Raw genomic sequence first — 23,919 nt, 5'->3', positions numbered from 1 at the left:
TGTCCCTTTCACGTCGATGTTTCTCTCTCTCTCTCTCCCTCCCACTCTATCTGAACAAAAAATGGAAAAAATGTCCTCGGATGAGGATAAAAAAAATCAGCTGACAGTCTTATGGGAGTTCTGTTGTAGGCAACGAACTGCTTTTCTCTTGCTGCTTTTAAGATTCTCTCTTTGTCTTTAACCTTTGGGATTGTGATGGTGTGTCTTGGTGTGGACAGCTTGGATTCATTTTGTTTGGGACTCTCTGTGCTTCGTGGACTTGTATGTCTGTTTCCTTCACCAAGTTAGGAAAGTTTTCTGTCATTATTTTTTCAAATAGGTTTTCAATTTCTTGTTCTCTCTCTTCTCCTTCTGGCACCCCCATGATTTGAATGTTGGCACGCTTGAAGTTGTCCCAGAGGCTCCTTATACTATCCTCATTTTTTTTGGATTCTTTTCTCTTTTTGCTGTTCTGATTGGGTGTGTTTTGCTTCCTTATATTCCAAATTGATAGTTTGCTTCTTGGCTTCACCTACTCTACTATTGATTCCCTGTAAATTATTTTTTATTTCAGTTAGTGCCTCCTTCATTTCTGACTGGTCCTTTTTTATGCTCTTGAGGCCCTCACTATGTTCACTGAAGTTCTCACTAAGTTCATTGAGCATCCTTATAAGCAATGTTTTGAACTCTGCATCTGTTAGATTGCTTATCTCCATTTCATTTAGTTCTTTTCCTGGAGTTTTGTTCTGTTCTTTCATTTAGGACATGTTTCTTTGTCTCCTCATTTGGGTTGCTTTCCTGTTGTTTGTTTCTATGTATTAGGTAGAGTTGCTATGTCTCTTAGGCTTCATAGGGTGGCCTATTATAGTAGGTGTTCTGTAGGGTTCAGTGGCACAGCCTCCCTGGTCATGCCAGCTGGGTTCACGGGCTGCACCCCTCGTGTGGACTGTACCCTCTTCTGTTGTCTTGATTGCTGTTGGCATGTCAATGGGAGGGATTTACTCAGGCTGATCAGCTGCAAGGACTGGCTTTGCCCACTGCCCACTGGCCTCTGACTCCCTTGGAGGATCAGCTGTGTAGGGGCCCAACACACAGAGCTAGACTTACTTCAGCAGGGCTCTAGTACCCACTGAGTCCATTCCTTGAATGTATCACTTGTGGAGGTGGTTGGGGGGTGGTGCTTTGACGTGGTCTGAAGCTGTCCCCTGGATATACTGGTTCTGGGGCAAGGTCAGCCTCTGCCTGTGTTCTACCTGGGGCCACGCAGCATAAGCTACAAAGTGATCTGCAGATGGCTGCTTCTTGTGCTGGGCTTGGAGGTGCCCAGGCAAAGCCAAGTTGTGAACCAAGGCTGGCTGCTTCTAGTGCTGGGCCTGGGACCACTTAAGGAGAAGTATGGGGCTCACTGAGACCAGATGCTGCTTGTTTGAGAGCATTTAGGAAAATCTGAAGCAGGAAACAAGACAGGCCAATTCTATGGTAAAGCCACAGCGAACAGCTTGGGTGGGCCTGAAAGTTGGGTGGGGCAGGGCCTCAGGGAATCAGCAGGGTGGAGCAAACAGTGTGAGCCAGGTTGCTGGAGTCCCAGATATGGAGCCCATCTGGGTGGAATCAGCAGGGTGGAGCAAACAGTGTGAGCCAGGTTGCTGGAGTCCCAGATATGGAGCCCATCTGCCAGTCCCATGGGGGAAGGGCTCACCAAAGGAATAACAGCCTCCACCAGCACGTCTGTGCAGGAGAAAGCTGCCTCTCCAATTCTCGCCCCGATGACAAACAACTCAGTTCTTTCCCGTATGTCTCTGGTGCCTTTCAAGCTGCCTCCATGATGCTGGAGCCTAGAGGGAGCAAATCTGAGTAAGTCCGTGTGCGGGCCCTTTAAGAGGAGCTGCCTGTGGCTCCAGCAGCCTCAGCCTCCCTCAGCCTCAGTTCCTGCTGTTTTTTATAAGGAGACGTTATAGAGACTTCTCTTCCTGGCACTGGAACTGTGAGCTGTTTGCCTGGTGGGGGCAGAGACCCCTCAGTCCTCAAGGAGGACCTTCCCAGCTGACGTGTCCTCCTGATTTTTTTCCACCACACGTGGGTGTGGGACCAGCCCGTCTGAGCCTCTGCCCCTCCTACCAGCCTTGGTGTGGCTTCTTAAATTTCGTAGTTGTAGGACTTCCATTCAGCTCCGTTTCAGGAGGTTCTGAAAGATGGCTGTTCTGTAGTTCAGTTGTCCCCCCACTGAATTCTAATGTTACATGGATAGACCACTAGAGAACAAATACTTTTTAATTCTTCTGCTTGTCACATTGGGACTTTATAGAAGACAGACTATTTAAATGAAGCCATCTTACCAGCTGTCAGCACCACAGCCAAGGACTCTTTCAGGGTAATGGTTGCATGAGCCACTTGCACCGATTCTGCAGCATGCGACTTTCCAACCCAGAGATCTGCAAAACCAAAGGTTAAGAAAATGATGCATAACAAAAATAAGTCTTACAAGAATATGGGGATGATTTCCTCAATTGCTTAGCCTGAATGCCTTTGGATTTAATAGTTAAGTTTTGAGGGAGATCTGTGTGGTGTCATAATATGGTATCTTGATTGTGATGGTGGTTCCGTGGTCCTCTGCCGCACGTGGATCCACGCGCGGCAGAGGACCACGGAACCTGTGGAACAATGGGACATGCCAATATCAGTTTTCCAGTTTTAATGTTGTACTATAGTTGCTTCCAAAATCGAGGGGAAGAGTACATGGAATCTCTACGGTCTTAGCAACTTCTTGTGACTCTTTAATTCGGAGTAAAGAAGTTTTTTAAATGACATTTTAAAGCTTCAAACTAATATACCTGTGTTTGTGTATGATCAAACCTCCTTGTCTTTTTTTTTTTAATGGATTTCTTCTGTATTGCGGTGATATTAAACTGATCTTTACAGAGATTGAAGCAATTGGCCCATGTATAATGGGATATTTAAAACTTCATTCTCTTTGGCTCAGTAATTTCACTAGTGTATCTTAATGAAATATCTGCCCCCTTTCATGCCTTCTGTCTTCCGAATAGGGAATTTCCACAAAGATGTTCAAAGAATCTTAGCATACTAAAATTCAATACTGCTAACATTTAAAAACATCTCTCACCTCCTTTCCCTTCACTGTGTATATTCACATGGTCAGGACCAACTGTGGTTGCCCCTCAGCGGCCATGCGCTGCCTTGCGCCTGCCCTGGAGCCCGGCTGGGTCGGAACCTGGCCATGCTGCCAGTTCTCACTGTAAATTCCTGCGGGGATTTGGGTTTTATTTCATTGCCATGGGAAAGCAGTAGAGAGTTTTAAGTGTGAGAGTTGACCCGGGCTCATGGGGGTCTTTGCAAAGGATCATTCAACCTGTTGTGCAGAGAATGGATTTTTAGGGTTACAAGGGTAGAAACAGGAAGACCAGTTCGAGGAAGGGCCATTTCAGAGGTCAAGGTGAGACTCAGTGTCAAAGACAGTAGAAGAGATGGAGAGAAGTGTGGATTAACTTTGAGTTTTACTTCATTTTTAAACTTTCTGTTCTGTTATTGTGCTTTTGTTTTCCATTTCACAAATATTAAACATTGTAATCGATATTCAGATAGCCCAGTTGTTCTATTGAGTTCTTCAAAGCAGAGAGAAAATAGATTTTTATTCCACAGATGTGTTTCAGAAATTATTCCCCGGTATTTCTCCATGAATTTAAGCTTTTGTATTTCATTTCTTATCTATGTACTATTAGTTTTCAAATTTCTGTCCAATTATGAAAATACACTCATTAGTTTTCTTTACCCCTTTGATTTTAAAAAGTCTTATAACAGATTTTCTGTTTCTTTCTTCCTTAAACTTGGAGTTGGACTGTTTCTGGATTCCCGTCCATTAAATTAGAATTTGAGTTTACCATTATTACTTTAGATGAAAGAGCATTTATTAGTCAACTGTTTAGGGCGCTAGTTCTCAAATGTGTGTGCACATTGGAATCAACTGGTAAGATTAACAAAAGAGAGACCTGGGTTCACTCCCGGGCAATCTGATGGAACTGGTGTGGGGTGCAACATGGGCTCTGGGAATTTTTTAAACACCTCAGGTAATTCTAATGTGTGACATAATGTTATAACTACTAGTTTAGGAAAGACTTTAAACCTATTTATCACACTGGGCAAATTCTGGTTAATAAGTTGGCATAGCCTACTAGTAAAATAGGCCAGTGTACTGTCCAATATTCATAGCAGCATTATTCACAATAGCCAAGAGATGAAGCCCAATGTGCCCTGATGGATGTGAATGGAGCAACAACGTGTGTTATGCAATGGAACATTATTTAACCTTGAAAAGAAATGAAATTCTGATAGATGCTATATCATGCATGGACCCTGAAAATATCATGCCAAGTGAAATAAGCCAGGCACAGAAGTATTGCATGATTCCATGTATATGCAGTTCCTAGAAATTTATAGAGGCAGAAAGAATAGAGCTTACCAGGGGCTGGGAGGAAGGTGGATAGGGACGGATTGGTTAATGAGCGCAGAGTTTCAGTTCGGTGATGATGAAAATTTTCTGGAAATAAATATTGGTGATGGTTGCACAATACTGTGAATGTTTTTTAATGCCACTGGGTTATATGCTGAAAAATGGTTAAAATGGTAAATTTTATGTTATGCATATTTTAGAATAAAAAATTTCAAACAAGCAAGTTGCTAGTGGTGTGCTATGAGCCAGCTCTTCCATCTAGTTTTAGAATATTAACGTTACGGAATATAATACAGGGTGGTTTGGTAATGGCCCTAATAGAGTTTGTGTCGTGGTTGTTCTTCCCCCGTCTCATTGTCAAGAAGGTAGCCGTTTGACTTTCCTGACAGTTGCGAGCTGTTACCAAACCTTCACACACATGCAGACAGGTAGAGGCATGAAGCCGAAATCTGCAACGCATTGCTGTGGAGGCTATTGTGTGTGGAGCCTTTTTTCTTTTTTAATTAAAAAAAAATTTTTTTAATTAGAGAGTGGCGGGGCATCAATTTGTTGTTCCACTTATTCACGCATCCATTGGTTAACTCTTGTATGTGCCCTGACTAGGGAATGGAACCCACAACCTTGGTGTATCAGGACGATGCTCTAACCAGTTGAGCTAACTGGCCAGGGTCTGTGTGGAGCCTTCTGAAGCAAAGATCAGCGGTGAGTCTCTTTCACCCTCACACCTTTGATGTGCTCCTGCTGGACTGTCCCCGTACTCACCAAACAAAACAGACCTCGAAATCGCTATTTTTATTAAGTGAGACATTTATCAAGAGAAGTGTAATTAGTATCTGTCTTGATAATGTTGCTAGTGCTCCAAAGAGAAAGATGAATTGAACTGAAACATCTTTCTTTGGTATCAATTTTCATGAGAAAAATGAGGCCAGTTATAAACCGTCCTGTTTTGTTTTGTTTTTTATCCTCGCCCAAGAACATTTTTTCATTTTTTGTTCAGATAGAGTGGGAGGGGGGGAGAGAGAGAGAGAGAAATATTGACGTGAAAGGGACACACCGAGTAGTCGCCACCCACACGACCCAATCAGGGCTGGCGACAAACTGCATCCGAGGTACATGCCCTTAGCGGGAACCGAACTCGGGTCTCTCCAGACCACAGGTCAATGCTCTAACCGCTGAGCCAAACAGGCCAGGGCTAAACTGTCCTGTTTGAAAAAGAAAAAGGATCACAGTGTCAAAGAAAGGCCTTTACTCCTGGTGATCCGCTTTGGCAGAAGATAGGCGAACTGTCTTGGTTTGGTTTTCCTATGCAAAATAACTGTATGATAAATTCATCTTGGATGCAAATAGCAAGTTATTAATATTCAAAATGTCTAAATGCTGGAAGTCGTCGAGTCCAGGAGATCAAGCAGTTGGCAGGTGGTTCTGAAGATTGTGAGGATACATGTGTCCCAGGCCTCTCCCCGAGTTTCTGGTGGTTTTCTGGCAATTTTGGATGTTCCTTGACTTGCAAAAGCATCTTTGCCTTCATATTCTTGTTCACATAATGTTCTCCCTGTGTGTGTGTGTGTGTGTGTGTGTGTGTGTCCACTCCCCTGCTTTGATTTTATTTATTTATTTAAATTTTTTTTCTTTCTTGATTTTTAGAGAGAAAGGGAGAGAGATAGAAACATCAATGAGAGAGAACATCCATTGACCGCCTCCTGCATGCCCCCTACTGGGGATTTGGCCCGCAACCTGGGTATGTGCCCTGACCAGGAATCAAACAGGCAACCTCTTGGTGCATGGGTCAACACTCAACCACTGAGCCACACTGGCTGGGCACACTCCCCCGCTGTTAAAATAAAAGTTCAAGCCAAACACAGGATATCCTGGAAGCAAGATCTCAACAGACAGATACATGCTTCCTACTTTACCCCTTTTTATAAGGACACCAGTCACATTGGATTAGGGGCTTCCTCTATGTCAGTACAACCTCATATTAACTAATTACAACTACAATGACCCTATAATATCATATTCCAAATACGATCACATTCTGAGTACTAGGGGTTAGGACTTCAATATATGAATTTAGGGGCAATGTAATTCAACCCATATCACCTAAAGTACGGTCCTTATTCTTACTGTCCAGGACACAGCTAGAGATCCAGTCACCACTTTCATGTCCAGAGTCTCCTTAAAGGGCCCATCCTTGCAGGTCCTTCCTCCCCACTGACACAGACATCTGCTCCGGCGGAATCCCACAGCCGTCAAGGGTGAACAGACGCCGGTCATCGTTGAGCTGTACTCCTAAAGAGGATACTGACCACTTGTGAACAATGCCTCTTCTTCAGAAGTAGGGTCAGAGGAAAGCCTGGCTGAGGACTGAGGAGCAGAAGAAGGAAGGTTGTTGTTTCTCCTCAGATCATTCCAGGACTTTATGGAGCAGAAGGGACTTCAAGAGACCTTACAATGTGATCACCACAAAAAGTCTAGTAACCAGCTATCGCCATACAAAGTTATTAGAATATTGTTGGCCAGTTTCCCTATGCTATACATTACACCTCTGGGACTTATTTATTTTAAAACTGGAATTTTGTACCTCTTACTCCCCCTTTACCTTTTTCATCCATCCCCCCCCTCTCCCCTTCCCTCTGGCAACCATCAGTTTGTTCTCTGTATCTATGTCCCCCTCCCTTTTGTTTTGTTTTGTTTTTAATCCTCACCCGAGGACATTTTTCCATTTTTTGTTCAGATAGAGAGGAAGGGAGAGAGAGAGAGAGAGAGAAACATTGACGTGAAAGGGACACATCAAGTGGTTGCCACCCTCACAACCCAACCTGGGCCCGGGACAAACTGCAACCGAGGTACGTGCCCTTAGAGGGAACTGAACCCGGGTCTCTCCGGACCGCAGGCCAACGCTCTAACCGCTGAGCCAAACCGGCTGGGGCTCCCCCTCCCTTTTGTAATGTCTGTTCCATCAGGAATTGTGAGTGTTTGCCTCCTCTACTAGACTATATATTTCTAGAAAGAAAATAATCCCCCTTTTAAATCTTATAGGACTCATGGAGACGGTAGTGGTGGGGATTCATAGTTTAAATCTCAGCTCTAGCACTTACTGGCTATAGGAATTCAACCCCCCAGAACCTTAGTTTTATCAACTGAAAAATGAAGTAACAATACTTACCTTGCAGTGCAATCATGATCATTAAAAATAACAAAGAGCCCTGGCTGATGCGGCTCAGTTAGGTGGGTGAGTATGGTCCCAAGCATCAAAAGGTTACCAGTTGATTCCAGATCAGGGTACGTGCCCAGGTTCCAGGTTCAGTCCCCAGTAGGGGGCGTGAAGGAGGCAACCAATGGATGTTTCGCTCTTGCATGGATGTTTCTCTCTTACTCTCCTTCTCCCTTCCTCTCTCTCTAAGAATCAATTTTTTTAAAAATCTTTTTTAAAAATGTTTTTATTGCCCTGGCCAGTTTGGCTCAGCGGTTAGAGCGTTGGCCTGCGGTCCGGAGAGACCTGGGTTCGGTTCCCGCTAAGGGCACGTGCTTCGGTTGCAGTTTATCCCCGGCCTTGGTTGGTCGTACGGGTGGCAGCCACTCGATGTGTCCCTTTCACGTCGATGTTTCTCTCTCTCTCTCCCTTCCTCTCTCTCCCTCCCACTCTAGCTGTACAAAAAAATGGAAAAAATATCCTCGGGTGAGGATTAAAAAAAAAAAAAAATGTTTTTATTGATTTTTTTATACAGAGAGGAAGGGAGAGAGAGATAGAAACATTGATGTGAGAGAGAGACATCTATCAGCTGCCTCTTGCACACACACGCACACACACACACACACACACCCCAGTGGGGATTGAGCCTGCAACCTGGGCATGTGTCCTGACCCGGAATTGAACCAGAACTTCTCAGTTCATGGGACAACACTCAATCCTCTGAGCCACACTGTCTGGGCTAAAAATATATATATTTTTAAAAATAAATAAAAGTACTTGGGCTATATATAGTAGGTGGTAGCTATTATCCATTATTTGTCATAGTCTTTCTCAGGGCCCGGCATAGGACATCTTGTAGATTAAGTGCTCAATAAATACTTGTTGCCCCAGTGGAAATTTAGACCATTACTGAAACACTGTGCTATACTCAAGTCTGGAAATTGATGATAAATTAAAATAACTATCACAGTACTATAAAACACAAGACACTGGAAAAGAAACAGTCATCAAATGCAAGTATTGAGGGGAGAAATAGATACATCTAATTTTAAAAGTAACAGCTGAAGAACATAATAAGTACATATGTATCATTTTACAATTACAAGACTTCAATGTCACTGATGGAATAAACAGGAGGACAATGTGGTTTGAGGAATCCCTTACACACAGGAGCCAGATCTGACTCAGACCTCTGAGTGCAAGTCTAAAAGCAAACACTTTCAAATACAGCTAGTGACGCCCAGGAAAGCCCCCTCTAAGAGAATTGTTAAGTGTAACTGTGGACAGATGAAAACAGATAATAAACTACAGGTAATGGAACTGTGGAAAAATCTTTTTCTGTGATTTGGGGAATACATTTTTTTTATGGTGTCTGATCACAAGACGTGTATTCCAAAGCATTAAGCTCTTCTACACATGAAATAATATTTTCATTGCTAAAAGGGGGCATCTTACCTATCTCTGGGAAGATATGTTTTGAGTTTATAAAAAGAGGTTTTATGTAGATATTTTTTAAGAACAGCCCATCAGTAAACTCAAGATGGCTTGTAGCTATGAAGTGAAGTATCTGCCGTTGGCCTCTGCATGTCTGATGAAGAAACGATACCAACAGAACTTCCTGTGAGGACATCCTACACCTGTGCTGTCCAACACAGTAGCCACTAACCACGTGGCGATTTATATTTCAATTTGAGTATATCAAAGTTCATTTCACGGATACATTATCGAGGGTAATTATAAAGCTATACAGTAGTCCCTCCTTATCAGTAGGTATCAAGACCTGCAGTGGATGCCTATCAAGACCTGGAGCTGCAGACAGAACCAAATCCTAGGTATACTGTGTTTTCTCTATATGCACATAACTTTTCACTTTAAGGAAGCACTTTGCAGCTTCTCCTTGACATGCCGAATTGCTAACATCACTACTCACACCTTGGGGCCATTATTAAGTAAAATAAGGGTTACTTGAACACAAACACTGCAAACTGTGACAATTGATCTGATAATCCAGAGGGCTTACTAAGTGACTAACAGGCAGGGAGGGTGCACAGTGTGAATATGCTGGACAAAGGGATGATTCACATTCTGGGAGGGACAGAGAGGGACACCTCAAGATTTCACCACACTATTCATAACGATGTGAAACTTAAAATTTACAAATTGTTTATTTATTTTCCATTTAATATTTTGGGACCATGGTCGACCTCAGGTAACTGAAACTCGGGAAAGTGAAACTAGATAAGCTGGGGAGGGGACTACTGTATTAATAAAGACTTGTGTTATTCATGCAAAAATAAACAAAACCAACCTATTGAACAGAATAAAGTTGGAAAATAGGTCCTCACATATGTGGTCACTTGATTTATGACAACTGGGGGAAGTGACCTTTCACATAAACATCGGGAATTAGTTTGATGTCCGCATAGATAAAGGTCTCTGGACCCACCTCTATATCCCGTATTCATAACAACCAATTCCAAATGGTTTGCAGTTCTAAGTGGACAAACTAAAACAGCAAAGCTGGAGTAGGCGGAGATAGCTTAAATAAAACCATAAGACAGTCACCAAAAAAACTAATAAACTGGAGTATTAAAATTAAAACTTTTTTTCCTCAAAAGATATCATTAAAAGAAATAAAAGAACTCATAGTGGGAGGAGATATTTACAACACATACACCTGACAAAGGATGCATGTTTAAAAAGTCTTCTCATTCCCTGGCCAGTTTGGCTCAGCAGTTAGAGCCCATGGACCAAAGGGTCACAGGCTCAATTTCAGTCAAGGGCATGTACCTGGGTTGCAGGTTCGATTCCCAGCCCCAATCAGGGCCATGCGGGAGGCAACCAATCCATGTCTCTCTCTCACATCAATGTTTCTCTCGCTCTCTTTCTCTCCCTCCCATCTGCTCTCTCTAATAATCAACAGGAAAATATTCTCAGGTGAGGATTAACAACAACAACAGCAACAAGTCTTCCCATAGTGGATAAACAGACTGTGGTATAGTTATCCAATGGAATACTACTCAGCAATAAATAAATTACTGACACATGCAACAACAACATAGATGAATCTGAAATACAGTTTGCTGAGTGAAAGATGTCTTACACAAAGGAGTTCATAGTGTGTGGTTCCAGTTACATGAAACTCTGTAGTGGGTTAAGCTAATCTACAGTGGAAAAAAATCAGAATAGTTGCCCCCAAGAAAGTAGAAATGGAGATTGACTAGAGGGGGCATTGAACTCAAAGCTCATTATCTGATAACTCAGAAAGTATACACTGAATATTTGTGCATTTCATTTTATGTAAGTTTTTTTCATCAAAAGAAACCTTAATATTGAAATCCAGTTAGTGAAATACATGCTGAAGTATTTAGAGGTCATGTATTTCGATCTGCTACTTTGAAATGCAACAACATTAAGATGGTTAATGGGAAGGATAGAAATATAATAAAGCAAGTTTTATAAAATGTTAATAGTAGAATTTATGTGGTAGGTTTATGTGTGTTTAGTGTAAAATTCTTTAAACTTTGCTAAATATTTGGAGTTTTTATAATCAAATGTTAGGAAAAATGGACAAAAAATTTAACTGACATTCATAAAGTAATTTCTAAATAACCAATAAACATATGAAAAGGTACTCAACTTTATTAATTATTACGGAGATGCAAAATAAAATCACATGAGATACAGTTATCCCCTACCAAAATGGTCAAAATGAAAAAAGATGGAACTCGAATATGTTGCTGAAAACTGTTTAAAAATCTTTACTAAATTTGAACAACCTATGATCCATTTCTAGGTATATAGCCAACAGAAATGCATTCATCATCACATTCATCAAAAGACATTATAATGTTCATAGCAGCAACATTTTTATACCTCTAAAATGTAGACTACTCCAATGTCTATCAACAATTGATTGGATAAATTGTGGTTCATTAACACAATAGAATGCAAAACAGCATTTTCATGAACGAACTATACTATAGTCAATATATGACTGAATCTAATGAACATGATAGTGATTTAAAGAAACCAGACACAAGAAAGATTATGCACTGTAATTGTTCCATTTATATAATGTATAAACAAGAATGCTACTCTATTTTCTATGTACTGTTCTAAGTTAGGATCGTGGAAAACCCTTGTGTAGAAGGGAGTAGTAAGTGACTGGAAGGAAACACTTCTAGGATGCTGGTTATGCTCTATTTCTTGAGCTTGTTGCTGGTGTGATTTATTTGTGAAATTTCTGCAGGCTGTTCATTTATGGTTTGTGTACCTATCCATAGGATGGATATTTGAACAAACAGCACTCACTGCCAGAACCTTTGGGTAATGAGAGGCCACAGAAGGATTTGACATTTGAGAGACCTGAGAAGGATTTGAGAGACATGATCAGCTTTGCATTAGGAAGATTAATCCTTGGCTTTATACATGGCAAGGAGAGGAGTTAAGGGGCCATTCATAGAAGTAATCCAGGCAAGCAATTGTGCGGGCCTGAATTAAAGTAGAGCAATAGGAATGGAAAGCCCAGGTTATAGTTGATATTGAGAAAGCAAACAGAACTTGGGGCAGGTCACTAAACTTCCTTCCTCTTCTGATTTATTCACTTGAAAAATATTAACAAGTGCCTACTTAATTCATGATTATTTTGATGATATAATGAGTTAAGGCACAGGGAGGTTAGTGATTTTTTTAAAACAGTTCTTACTGCATACTATGCTGAGCAAGATATAAAGTGCTGAGATTAGAGAGCTGTAAGAGAAATATCTTAATTTGGCAAGGTCCATAGAAGCCCCCCTGTCTTGGACTGGGTCAGTGTAGGGCACAGGGTGGTAGGCCGAGATTAGGAATGAGACAGAACCTGTCAGAATCTGGACTTGAAACCGTCCTAAAATGCCACGGGTGAAGGGTTAGGCTCATTCCCTGCAGAGGCTCAAGCACCAGTACCAAGAACGGAGGGCAATCCCAGGCATTTTCTCTGCGGTTCCCGCCCTCAGCGGGGAGGTGGGGCCTGGAGAGAGACCAATGGCACGCGAGCTTTTCCGTGCTTAACCAATCGGGTGCGCCCAGGACGGCCCCCATTCAGTGATTGGCAGGCGGCGTCCTCCAGGGTTCTTGGGCTGTCAGAACTCCCGCGGAGGTGCAGGGCTTCCTCCCGAGCTTAGTCACTTGGTCCGGCCGCTAGAGGTTGTTTCCCGCCATCGTTTGCCTCGGACACCTGGAGGCCTCCACCGACCCCAGCTCTGACCCGAGGGGCGTCGAGGGGCGGTGGACGCGGCCGGGAGTTTGACGAGCCGCAAGCAAGGAGCTGCCTTTCCAGAAGCCCGGACCCGCCGTGCCCGAGGCCAAGGCGAGGCGCGGCCCGGCCTTGGGCTCTTTCAGCCCCCTGAGCCCGGCTGTCCCTGCGCTCACCTGCCTTCTCTGCGGGGGCGAGATCGCGCCGGCAGAGCGGCTGTGCTGCCACTTAGCCCGCAGACGCAACCCGTGGTCGCAAAGTGCGACCTGATTAGGCCCTTCCAGGTATTAACGCTCAAGCCCTCTGTGTTGAAGGGTTTGCAACCTCGAGTGGGACATTGAGTTAACACACTTTAAGGCACGCAGTACAGTGCGATAGGATGCCTGGAGGGATTAACTGCCTGCCTTAAATGGTCAGCTCCTGTTGTCCCAGCCCGGTTCTAGCTGTGCGTTCTCTGCTAATTTACAGATAGTTCAGGTGGGGGTAGGGTCACAGCTTGTTTCTAATGCAGACACTTAAAACAACCCTAGTCACCTCCCAAAATGGTAACGCAGATTCTGTTAGGAAAGGACCGTGTCGGTATGTATTGAATTCTTGCACATGGCAAACAACACATAAGACGAAAAGTCTTGAACCCGAGTCTATAGCACTGAAAAAAAGAAAAAAGAAAGAAAGAAAGAAAAGGAAAAAAGGGGGGAGGGGGACATACGAGGATTGGGAAGAGACTATTTAGACCTGTAGATATCTGAAATTTCCTGTACCTTTCATGGAGAATAACACATGTTGGCAAGAATATGGAGAAATTGAAACCCTTGTGTGATGCTGGTAGGAATGTGACATGGTGTAGCCACTGTGGCAAATAGTTTGGTGGCTCCTCAAAAAATTAAACATAGAGTTACAATATGATCTGGCAATTCAACCCTTTGGTGGTGTACACCCCAAAGAGTTGATAGCAGGGACTCAGTTACTTGTACACATATGTTCATAGCAATGTTATTCTCCATAGCCAAAAGGTGGAAACAACCCAAATGTCCATCTATAGAAGAATAAACAAAATGTGGTATATACGTATAATAGGATATTATTCAGCTTTAAAAAGGAATGAATTATACCTGTGACAAGGTTCAAGTTGAACCTTGAAAACTTTAAGTTAAATAAGCCAAACAAGGACAAATACTATAACATTCCACTTATATGAGGTGCTTAGTGTAGTCAAATTCATAGAGACAGAAAGTAGAATAGAGGTTACCAGGGGTTAAGGAGAGAGAAGAATGAGGAGTTACTATTAAATGGATAGAGAATTTTTGTTTGGGATGATGGAAAAGTTCTGGAAATGTGATGACTGCACAACATTGTAAATGCAATTAATGCCACTGAATTGTACACTTAAAAATTGTTAAAAGAAAAATTTTATGTTATGCATATTTTACCACAATAAGAAGCAAAAAACAATACTCATCATTCGATCTAAAGTCACAGCCAATCATTGAAAAGACTTGTTTTAATTTTAATTCCATTGTGTATCTGCATTATACAGCCATAATTTGTGAAAAACTTTCGAATTTCAAAGAGATTTGTGTTCAAAGTTCACAAGATGCTGGGTTTTTTTTTCTTCATTGATTTGTTTTAGAGAGAGAGGAAGGGAGTGGGAGAGAGAGATAGAAACATCGATGAGAGAGAACATCGATTGGCCGCCTCCTGCATGGTCCCCACCAGGGATTCGGCCCACAACCTGGGCATGTGTCCAGACTGGGAATTGAACCAGTGACCTCTTGGTGCATGGGTCGATGCTCAACCACTGAGCCACAGCAGCTGGGCACAAGATGCTATTTTTCAATGTATGTGTGTTTGTTTTAAAATCTGAATACACTACATAGTATTTGCAGGATGAATCTGGGTAACAATACTTTTGTGTTAGAATTCCTAGGGACCTAACTACACATATTGTATTTGACAGACTGCAGACATCACCAGCATCCACTCTCTTGTTATGTATTTGGAAATAAACTATTTTGGTATTTTGCAGTTGAACTTCCCTATCATTCAACATCATTAGAAAAACCATAATTTCAACCTAGCTCATTCTAAATATACAGCCAAGACAAGTGGCAGCTTACATGTTATTAGGTTGTATTTTTAATGGGGGGAGAGAGAAGGAGGTAAATGCTCCCTGCGCATAGTAAATGTATTTCAAGTATCAATTTTCTATCCATTGACAAATGAGAAAATGCTGCTTTATTTTCTCTCTTTTGTTGGTAGGAAAATAGAAGGCATTCAAGCAGAGATGGTATGATGCTGAGAGCTTCATCAACTCCTCTAAAGATCATTTGTACTCTTCTGTTGTAATTTTGACTAATTTTTCATGTGTGCCTTGTGAAATCAGAGGAGTGACTGTTGCTGGGACATAGCACATGTTTCAGCTGGCCACAACAGTGCTTCCAAGGCTGCCAAATAACTTGTGAGTAGATATGAATAGAATTATTCCTTTTTTTCATCATAAAAATGAGTGGCCATCATTTAAAGCAAAGAATTCAGATTAAACTTTGTGTAAAATTAAATAAATCTGCAAGTGAGACACTTGAAATGTTAAAAGTGGGTTATGGTGAAGAAGTAATGTTAAGAGCAGGAGTTTTTGACTGGCATAAAAAGTTTCAATAAGGTAGAGATGATATCCATGATGACAAAGTGGTCATCTAGTCACCCACAGAACACAGGAAAATGTTGAGAGGGGCAGAAATTTAGTTTGCTCAAATAGCCAACTAACTGTAAGAAAAACGTTGACAATTTAAATTTAGGTAAGGAAACAGACTCGTTGTGAAAGAAAAGTTGCTCTTGATGAAAATTTCTGGCAAGATTATACTGTTGTGGTCGACGAGTCTGTAGAAACCAAGCCAAAATAGAGCTGCACAGGAGTCTGCCACTGGAGTGTATGTTCAGGGTACAATACTACCGTGTTTTTGTCATTGGTCTTGGAGAAACTTCAGGCTGAAGCTAAAATGAGCTGAACTTCTTCAAACATTTTTTACTGGTTTTGTAGGCACGTGATTTAAGCAGAGTGCAACCTGTAGAGCTGAGTGTGACGAAGTATGTAGAGAACATGGAGCTAGAAGTTTATTAGGAGGAACCTAGCAAACTGTTACCGAACTAACATGTCTACCTTACTTCTTCAAGTCGAGCTCATAAAAGTAAAAAAATGAAGACCTGATTTTGGTCAGAAGTTCACAAAACCTTCTACTCTTTTTGTAATCTAAATCCCAGTTTTAAATATGTTTATATATAAATTGTTCAGGTTTGGAATTTGGTATGAAAAGTAGACAAATAGGGCTCAGTTTTGAACCTTTCATCAGGAGAAGGAGGTTGAGAATGGTTTTCACATTTTCCATGTACTACTGAGTGGGGTTGGGGGTGTCATTTCATAAGCTTCCGTTCTAATAGTATTCATCAAAGAGAAGGCATTATCTTGAATATCCCTAAGACCATAAATGGCTTCAGGAACATTATGGTCAAATTGGTTGGTAGTTTTGCTGAAACTAATAAAAAAGAGTTGGTAATTCATGTTAGAATTGATACAGATATGACATTCTTATACAGAAATAACAGGTAAAAATGGTTTCACATGAAATAAATTTTGATAAACCTAGAAAAGAATGCAAGGGAAGGAATTTGGGGTATCTTTGTCCATTAACATTAGCATTTTAGTCAAGGGGCTAGTCGAATCACGCATTCTTTCTTCCCGTAGGAATACATTTTGAGTTCAACAAGCATGAACTTCTCAATCAGAAACTTGGATTCTCTGTCCCAGTTTCCTTCCCAGTCTCTAGTATGACGCAGCATCATTTAGTATCGCTACTGCTGCAATCTAGATACACCAAAATTACAATCTGTAGGACTTAAGTCAAAGCCCAGCGGTAGTGACCCTAAGGCAACTCGTTTCATTAGTTATACTATTTGTTTTTTAAAGCCTCCCAGAAATCCAAGTTTATATTTTATGGAATAGGAGCCAAAACTAATTGAGGCTGATTATGGAAAAATTGTCTCGTGTTCACGGTCTCTGTTGCCTGTGGGACACTGCTGGCTAAAACTGTATGGCCCACAAGGCAAAAATTGTGGTAGTTAGAATAGTTTTTCTTTTTTTCTATTGTTCCCGTCACTGATTTTTACAACTTGACCTTTGGATGGTGTTTTGGACTGTGTAGTGAAATTTATATGTAAGTAAGTGACATTCCAATAAACCATAAATTAACTTTTTATATTCGTTTTGATAACCTGTATTTGCTAGTCCTTCATATTTTAGCCACATGTTCATGCTTTAAATCTAAATAAATTTTAAGTTCATTGCCATACTTCTGAAATTTTTTTTCTTGACTAATGAATAGAGAAGATCTACCCCTACTTCCCTACCCATAAGCACTAAGGAAAACAGCGCAGGAGGCAGTGTGATGCGCTAGGTTCCAGCTCCCACTCTATCTGTGACCGTCAGCTCTCCGCCTGCATCAGAGGAAGGTATTGGCGGGACAGAAGGCCCTGATGAGGTGACTTCAAATGCTAAGTAGGTGAAAGGAGGCAAAATTGAGAGAAAACAGTCCTAAAGTCTTAATAGGCTACAAACCAAGTTCTAACAGAACAAAGCAAGCATAAAATACCACATCAACAGTGGTCCAGTGGAGGTGAAAATGGGCCAAGAAAATGACAGTTTTCCAGCTACTGCCAAGATGAAAGATGTAAACTATGTGTGTTAAGTCTGACTTCACTCTAGCAAGTTTCCAAGAATAACCACTGGTTTCAAAAGCCTCCATTCCACTGAGTCCTAGTGGTAGTTCTTTGCCTTGGCCTGAGTGTACAGGTGGAGACCTGGGTCTGTCACAGATCCCCCCTCTCCACTACCCAACGTCATCAGGGTAGCCCTGTTTATACTTTGGTTTTCCAAATAATTTTGTGTGTGTGTGTGTGTGTGTGTGTGTGTGTAAAGGATGTTGCCTAGTTTGGAGCCCACTAGACTAAACAATAGCAGGTGAAAGGTGTGAGCAGTTTTATAGCAGTTTTATTGTGGGGGAAACAGGGAATTTATTTTTTTTAAAGGTGCTTCACAGAGTACAGAATCCGGAATTATAAAGATACTGGAACTGCACTGTTCAATGACAACCATTAGTCACATGTGGCTGTTTAAATCAAAACTAAATAAAAATTCAGCTCCCCACTTGCATTAGCTACATTTCAAGAGCTCAGTAGCCACATGTGGCTAACAGCTACTGCACTGGACAGCAGGCAATGGAACATTTCCACGACTGCATACAATTTTTACTGGCAGTATTGTTCTAGAGATTATATGGTGCAGCCACCTTGTTTTACAGAAGAAAAATCTGTCAAAACCTAGAGAGGGTGTAGGAGGCTGAATAATGGCCCTCAAAGATACCAGGTCCTAATTGTAACCTGTCAATGCTACCTTATTTGGAAAAGGGTATTTGCAGATGTGATTAGGTTAGGGATCTTAAAATGGGAAGATCATTTTAGATAATCTCTGTGGGCCCTAAATTGAATCACAAGTGACTACAAAGGGAGGCCAAAGGAGATTCCACGCACAATGCTGGCCTTGAGGATCCGAGTGATGCTAATTCAAGCTGAGGAATGCTGGTAGCCACAAAAAGCCGGAGACTCCAGAACAGAGCCCATCCACCCCCGCCCCCAGCCTCCCGAGGGAGCATACTATTACACACAAGTACATTAGTTTTCTAGTCCTTGGTTACCTCCACTTGCTTTCTGCTCTGTGACCTGGAAAGTTACTCAACATGTCTCAGTTTCCCCTCCTATAATGTGGGGATGATAAAAGATATATTTTTTAAAATCCTCACCAGAGGACATTTTTTCATTTATCATCAGATAGAGTGGGAGAGAAGGAGGGAGAGATAGAGAGAGAGAGAAACATCGATGTGAGAGAGACACATCAATTGGCTGCCTCCCATATGACCCTGACCAGGGCCAGGACCTTGACCGGAATCAAGCTCACAACTCTGTTCCGCAGGCCAATGCTCCAACCGCTGAGCCAAACCAGCCAGAGCAAACGATATTTTTTAAAATATATATTTTTATTGATTTTTAGAAAGAGAAACATCCAAACATGGATTGGCTGCTTCCTGCATGCCCCCTACCCGGGAAGGGGCCCTCAACCCTGTCATGTGCCCTAATGGGAATCTAACCAACAACGTTTCCGTGCACAGGTCATTGCCCAACTGAGCCACACTGGCCAGGCGGATAAAAGGCACTTTGAGGATTAAATTTGTTAACAGATGGTAAACTCTTGAACTTTTCATATACTCCAATTTTAGTCCACTAGTTTTATTCTGCTTGTTTGCTTATAGTGGTCACACCTGGCTGATCGCAGTCTCCTTACCTACACTGTAAACGGGTGCATAGAGAACAGGAGGGAGGCTGGTGCTCGCAGGTTTAGGAGGGGCCCTGGGCTCGGTGAGAGAGCCATGGACCCCGCTTCCCTTTAAGCTTGTGGTTGGTAGGACAGTCATCACACAATGGGCTAGTGTAGTTGTAGGAAAGGAAACCTCTGGGTCTCGGCCCAGCCCCTGGGGTAACCGCTAGGGCCTCCGCAGGAGGGTCCCGGGAAAGGCACGTAGGCTTTAGAGAATCAGATCCACAAGGGCCAGGGCCCGGGGAAGCGGCAGGATTCGGAGGTTCCCAAAAGCAGGCCCCGCGCAGGCCCCGCGCAGGCTCCGCTCGCCCTCCCGCCTAGAAAGAACCGAGAGCTGGGCTCGCCCCGCCCCGGTCCGGAGCCTTCCCAGGGATTGGCTGCCCCCCGCACCGCCCTCTGCCCCGCCCCGAGCCGCCTAGGTCTCTGCGGCGCGCGCCAGACCCTGGCCTTTTAGTCTCGTGGAGTTCGGCGGTGAGTGTTCCTCCCCTGCCCCGTCCCATGCGGTCCCATGCGGTCGGGAGGTCACCTGGCGGGCCGCGGCCTGGGTGGGGCTGGGCTCTTCCCGGGTCCCCTCGAGCTTTGCCCACCCGGAGCTCCTCTGCTCCCGGCGGCCAGAACAGAGGGGTAGAGTAGCCCTTGGCGACCCGGGGGGACGGGCGACCTTGCCCGTCCCGGCGTCGCGCGAGGCACAGACACAGCGCGGAGCCGCCTGGAGGGTGCCCGCGGGCAGGCCCGGGCGCGGTAACAAGTTTGCGCTTTGCTTCCCCAGGGCGCAGCTGCGGTTAATATGTAGCGGGTTGGGGTTGCGGTCCCAGACTGACCCTGGGCCCAGGAGTTTGTCTCCAGAGTCTGCGGGGGTGCAGCGGCCTGAGTTCCAAGCGCAGGTATGTCCCCGTCCTTGAGGTGAAATGAAATGGCCCGGGCCCAGAGCACGTGGCAAATGGCGACCAGCGGGCTCCTGGGCGCTGGTTTGGTGCAAAGGCCGGAATCTGCCGCTCTAACGTCAAGGAAATGCACATTTCCGGGAACTGCAGCTAATCGGTTTCAGACTAAAGAAACCGCGGAGATCCACTGGGTACTGACAAAAGAGTGTAGGGAACTAGAGGACCCTGTAAAAAACCTCAAGTCTCCCTTTCTTGTGCCCTTTTAAGGTTGACACAGTGCCTTAGGAGGCTAACACAGAAGGGTACAGTAAGTCTCCATAAAACCCAGAGAAGAGATGGTAAAACTCCTCTTTGGATCCTGTCTGGAGTCACAGCTGAACAGAAGAAAATTTCCTTTCAGTTTGAGCACCTTTGTGTTATTTTTAGTAATTAGCAAACTGATCAATTTAACCTTACCTTTGATGATACCTTCAGGCATGCTTTTTAAACTCAGGAGATATCACCTAGTATTTTCAAATAGTTAAGGGTATTTGGATACTTGGGTTTTGGGATACTTTGGTGTTCTTTAAGGTGGAAAAAAAATCTGGATAATGGAACAGGGTACTTCAGTTGGGATCTCCTTTGCATCATCCCTAATCTACAACTATTATCCCTAAAAACTGATCCTTACCCACCCCCAAACCTGCTCAACCAGATCTCCCTAAACAAGAGACTCCCCAAATCCCAATATTGCCAGGGAAGGCCCCATAAAGATGCTAATCTTTTATTCAGCCTGTTAGAGGGCAATTGTATCACTCTAACACGATCCTTGACATGCACTACATTTTTATCCCAAAGGGCGCTCCTTATTCCTTGAAAGAATTAAACAGTCTCTACATCCCCTCTAATTGACACCTAACTGCAGCCCAGAGATTCCAGCTCTGTGGGACCAAATTCTCCAGGGGAAGGGGAAGCCATGCCTGGGGGAAAGGACTATACAATTAACTGGAGAACTCCCCATCCAAGGGAACTTACTGGATCTTCGGATCCCATGCCTACCTGGCTTTGCCCCTGAGTGAAGAGGTATTTGCTCTCTAGGCTGTGTCATCCCTGATAGCTCCAAAGCCTGGGATAATAGCCCCCTTTCCCTCTCATTCCCCTGGCCATCCTCCCGGAGGGCCCTGCTGGCACTGCCCCGGAGGAACCTCACTGGGACTCCAACAGCGCTTATCCCAAGAGACAGGAGAAATCTTAAAAATACAAGAGCTCTTGACCTTACAGCAGCAGGTGGTGGTACCTGTTTATGCCTGAAAGAAGAAGGTTGCTTTTATATCAGTAAATCAGGGCAGGTACAACAAAACATACAAGATACCCTGGAAAAGGCAGCAACATACAGACCTCTTGGCCGCTCCGACTTTCGCGGCTTCACTCTATCGCTGTTTTTTCAAATACTAAACCTCCGTGGCGTGAAGCTGCGAAAGTCGAAGCACCAAGTGGCAAGGGATGACTATATAAATAAAGAATCCTACTGGGCGGAAATTCATTAATTGCGGTAGAGTCTGGAACTGATTAACCACGATAACGAAGGCTGACTGTAGTGGGGACTCTGGAATACCAAATCTGTGCTTCTCTCCCCTTTCCTGCACCCGTAATTATCGTCGTGCTCCTGCTAATGTTTGGACCCATGTTACCCAATGTATTCAACAAATTCATTTCTTCTTGTAGAGCAGCCATACAGCTCCAGATGGTGCTGTCTGAAGGATACCGAGTCCTAACCCCCACGGAACAGCCTCCTTATTCCAGGCTGCTGGATGAATATCGGCAACCACCTCCCTCAGCTGACAGCAAGTATGAGAACCTAAAACCCCCAACGACCCTGATCAGCTTGAAGCAGCCAGAGCAGTCTTCTCCCAAAAGACCCGAAAGAGTTGGGTTTCCATAACTTCAGGAGGGGAAATGTTAGGTAGGAAACGAGACATGAGCAGCTGGGGTGGGGTCTGGCCCTGGGTCCTGACAGGGGCGGACAAACATTGCCTCCTGACCACCTCTCTTGCCAGCCCGCAGTTTCGGCACCAACTGGGTCTCGGAGCAAGCCAAAGGTTAGGTAGTGGCTCGAGAGCCTATGACATGTATGGGCCTGAACACGAAGCCTTATGTGCAACTTTTTGGCTCTGTGACCCCCGGAAAGTCATTTATCTCTCCTGAGATTTAGTGTCCTCGTGTAACAAATATTGATACAGATTTGGCCAGTGACGGGCAGGAGTACGACACATCACTGTAGAACTAATAAGAATATAAATATAAGCTCTTCACAGTATTTACATTGAATCTACAGTTCTCCAGTATTTGGCCACAAAAGGAGCATATGTCAGCATGATCGTTTTTTTTCTTTTTTCTTTTTTTAATGCATATAGCATAATATAAGAAGGGAGATAATGGATACAATGGTGCTAAATAGAATAGGAAAGTACAGGAGTTAATGGGAGAGTTTTCATATGGGAAGAAATGTGACTAGCAAGATGAACACAGCCCAGTATGTGCTAGAAGTTCTTCGTGTTGTCCATCACTGCAACGACCTCATTTTCCTGAAATCTTAAATAAAGGTATTTAATGCTCACCTTGGAGTCCTTAATGCTTATTTCATAATGCCTTTCTTCTAAACTCCCTTTTTTGATATTTCATATTCTGTAAAATCCAGTCTTATAACTTTTATAGGTAATTGATTCGCCAAATGTTAGAGGGAGAAGGGCATGTATATAGGAAGTGGAGGGCATGGTTTCACATAGGGCTGACTGGGGAAACTCCCAATACAGAAGACCTGGAGGCCCTGTGATGCTGTCATAGTATTTATTGTTTGTTCATTCCTTATACCCTATTTTAGTTAAAAAAGAATTTGAATGTGTTACAGTGAGATTTGGTTGGAACGTCCGCACACCAAAAGGTGTCATGGGTTTGATCCCTGGTCTGGGCACGTGCAGAATGCAACTGATCGATGTTTCCCTCCCCTCTCTAAAAATCAGTTAAAAAAAGATAAAGTCTACCTGGCCTGGGTGGCTCAGTGGTTGAGCGTTGATCCATGCACCAAGAGGTCGCCAGTTTGATTCCCAGTCAGGGCACATGCCCAGGCTGTGGGCCATATCCCCAGTGGGGGTCATGCAGGAGGCAGCCAATCCATGTTTTCATGGATATTTCTCTCCCTGTATAAAATCAATAAAGGGGGGAAAGATCAAGTCTAGGGCTAGTACGACAAAATATAATCCGTTAAGTTCTGTACATTTGCTAGAAGGTGAAAAATTTTGCTCTGAGCTGTATGACCATCAATGCAAAAGTCAGAAATAGAGTTAAATGAGACACTCAAAAGAAAGGCCAGTAATCCTGAAAGAAATTTTCTCTGTAGTTCTTCATAAAGGAACTGTGACCGACCTCAATATCAGTAACCTAAAAGGAATGTGCTTATCTTTTAAACTTTCAGGTGTCCAAGATAATTGATGCCCAGGCAGAGTATTTCCTAACCAGGGTGATTTAGCATGCTTAAACTCAAGAGTTTTTTCCCAAGTCTTAATCCTGTGGCAAGAAGGTTAACAGCATGGATTTGACAAGAAAACTAGATTCTGATGAAACAAGTAGGTCACGCTTGACTGTAACCTGGAGATTAGTGACTAGGCAGACAGAAGGCTTCCACGAGAAAGGGTGGGTAACTTGGGTTAATTGCCTGGTCAAAGATTTTGCATTAAGTGTTTTATATATAAAATTGTATGATGA

General features: G+C 43.2%; 1 long non-coding RNA gene and 1 other non-coding gene across 2 annotated transcripts; both read left to right on the top strand.

The window, feature by feature from the left end:
• The first annotated feature begins 19,731 nt into the window (after positions 1–19,731).
• LOC118633911 lies at positions 19,732–22,768 on the top strand. The gene is made up of 3 exons (XR_004960305.1): positions 19,732–19,765; positions 20,064–20,178; positions 21,883–22,768. It is a non-coding gene; the product is annotated as an uncharacterized LOC118633911 (long non-coding RNA).
• Positions 20,433–20,554, top strand: LOC118622607. Its single transcript, XR_004958094.1, has one exon. It is a non-coding gene; the product is annotated as a small nucleolar RNA SNORA26 (small nucleolar RNA).
• Positions 22,769–23,919: the final 1,151 nt, after the last annotated feature.

This window comes from Molossus molossus, unplaced genomic scaffold, assembly GCF_014108415.1.
Source record: "Molossus molossus isolate mMolMol1 unplaced genomic scaffold, mMolMol1.p scaffold_m16_p_1, whole genome shotgun sequence".
NCBI lineage: Eukaryota > Metazoa > Chordata > Mammalia > Chiroptera > Molossidae > Molossus > Molossus molossus.
The sequence above is the reverse complement of the archived record's forward strand: the minus strand, read 5'-3'. Positions and strand labels throughout refer to the sequence as shown.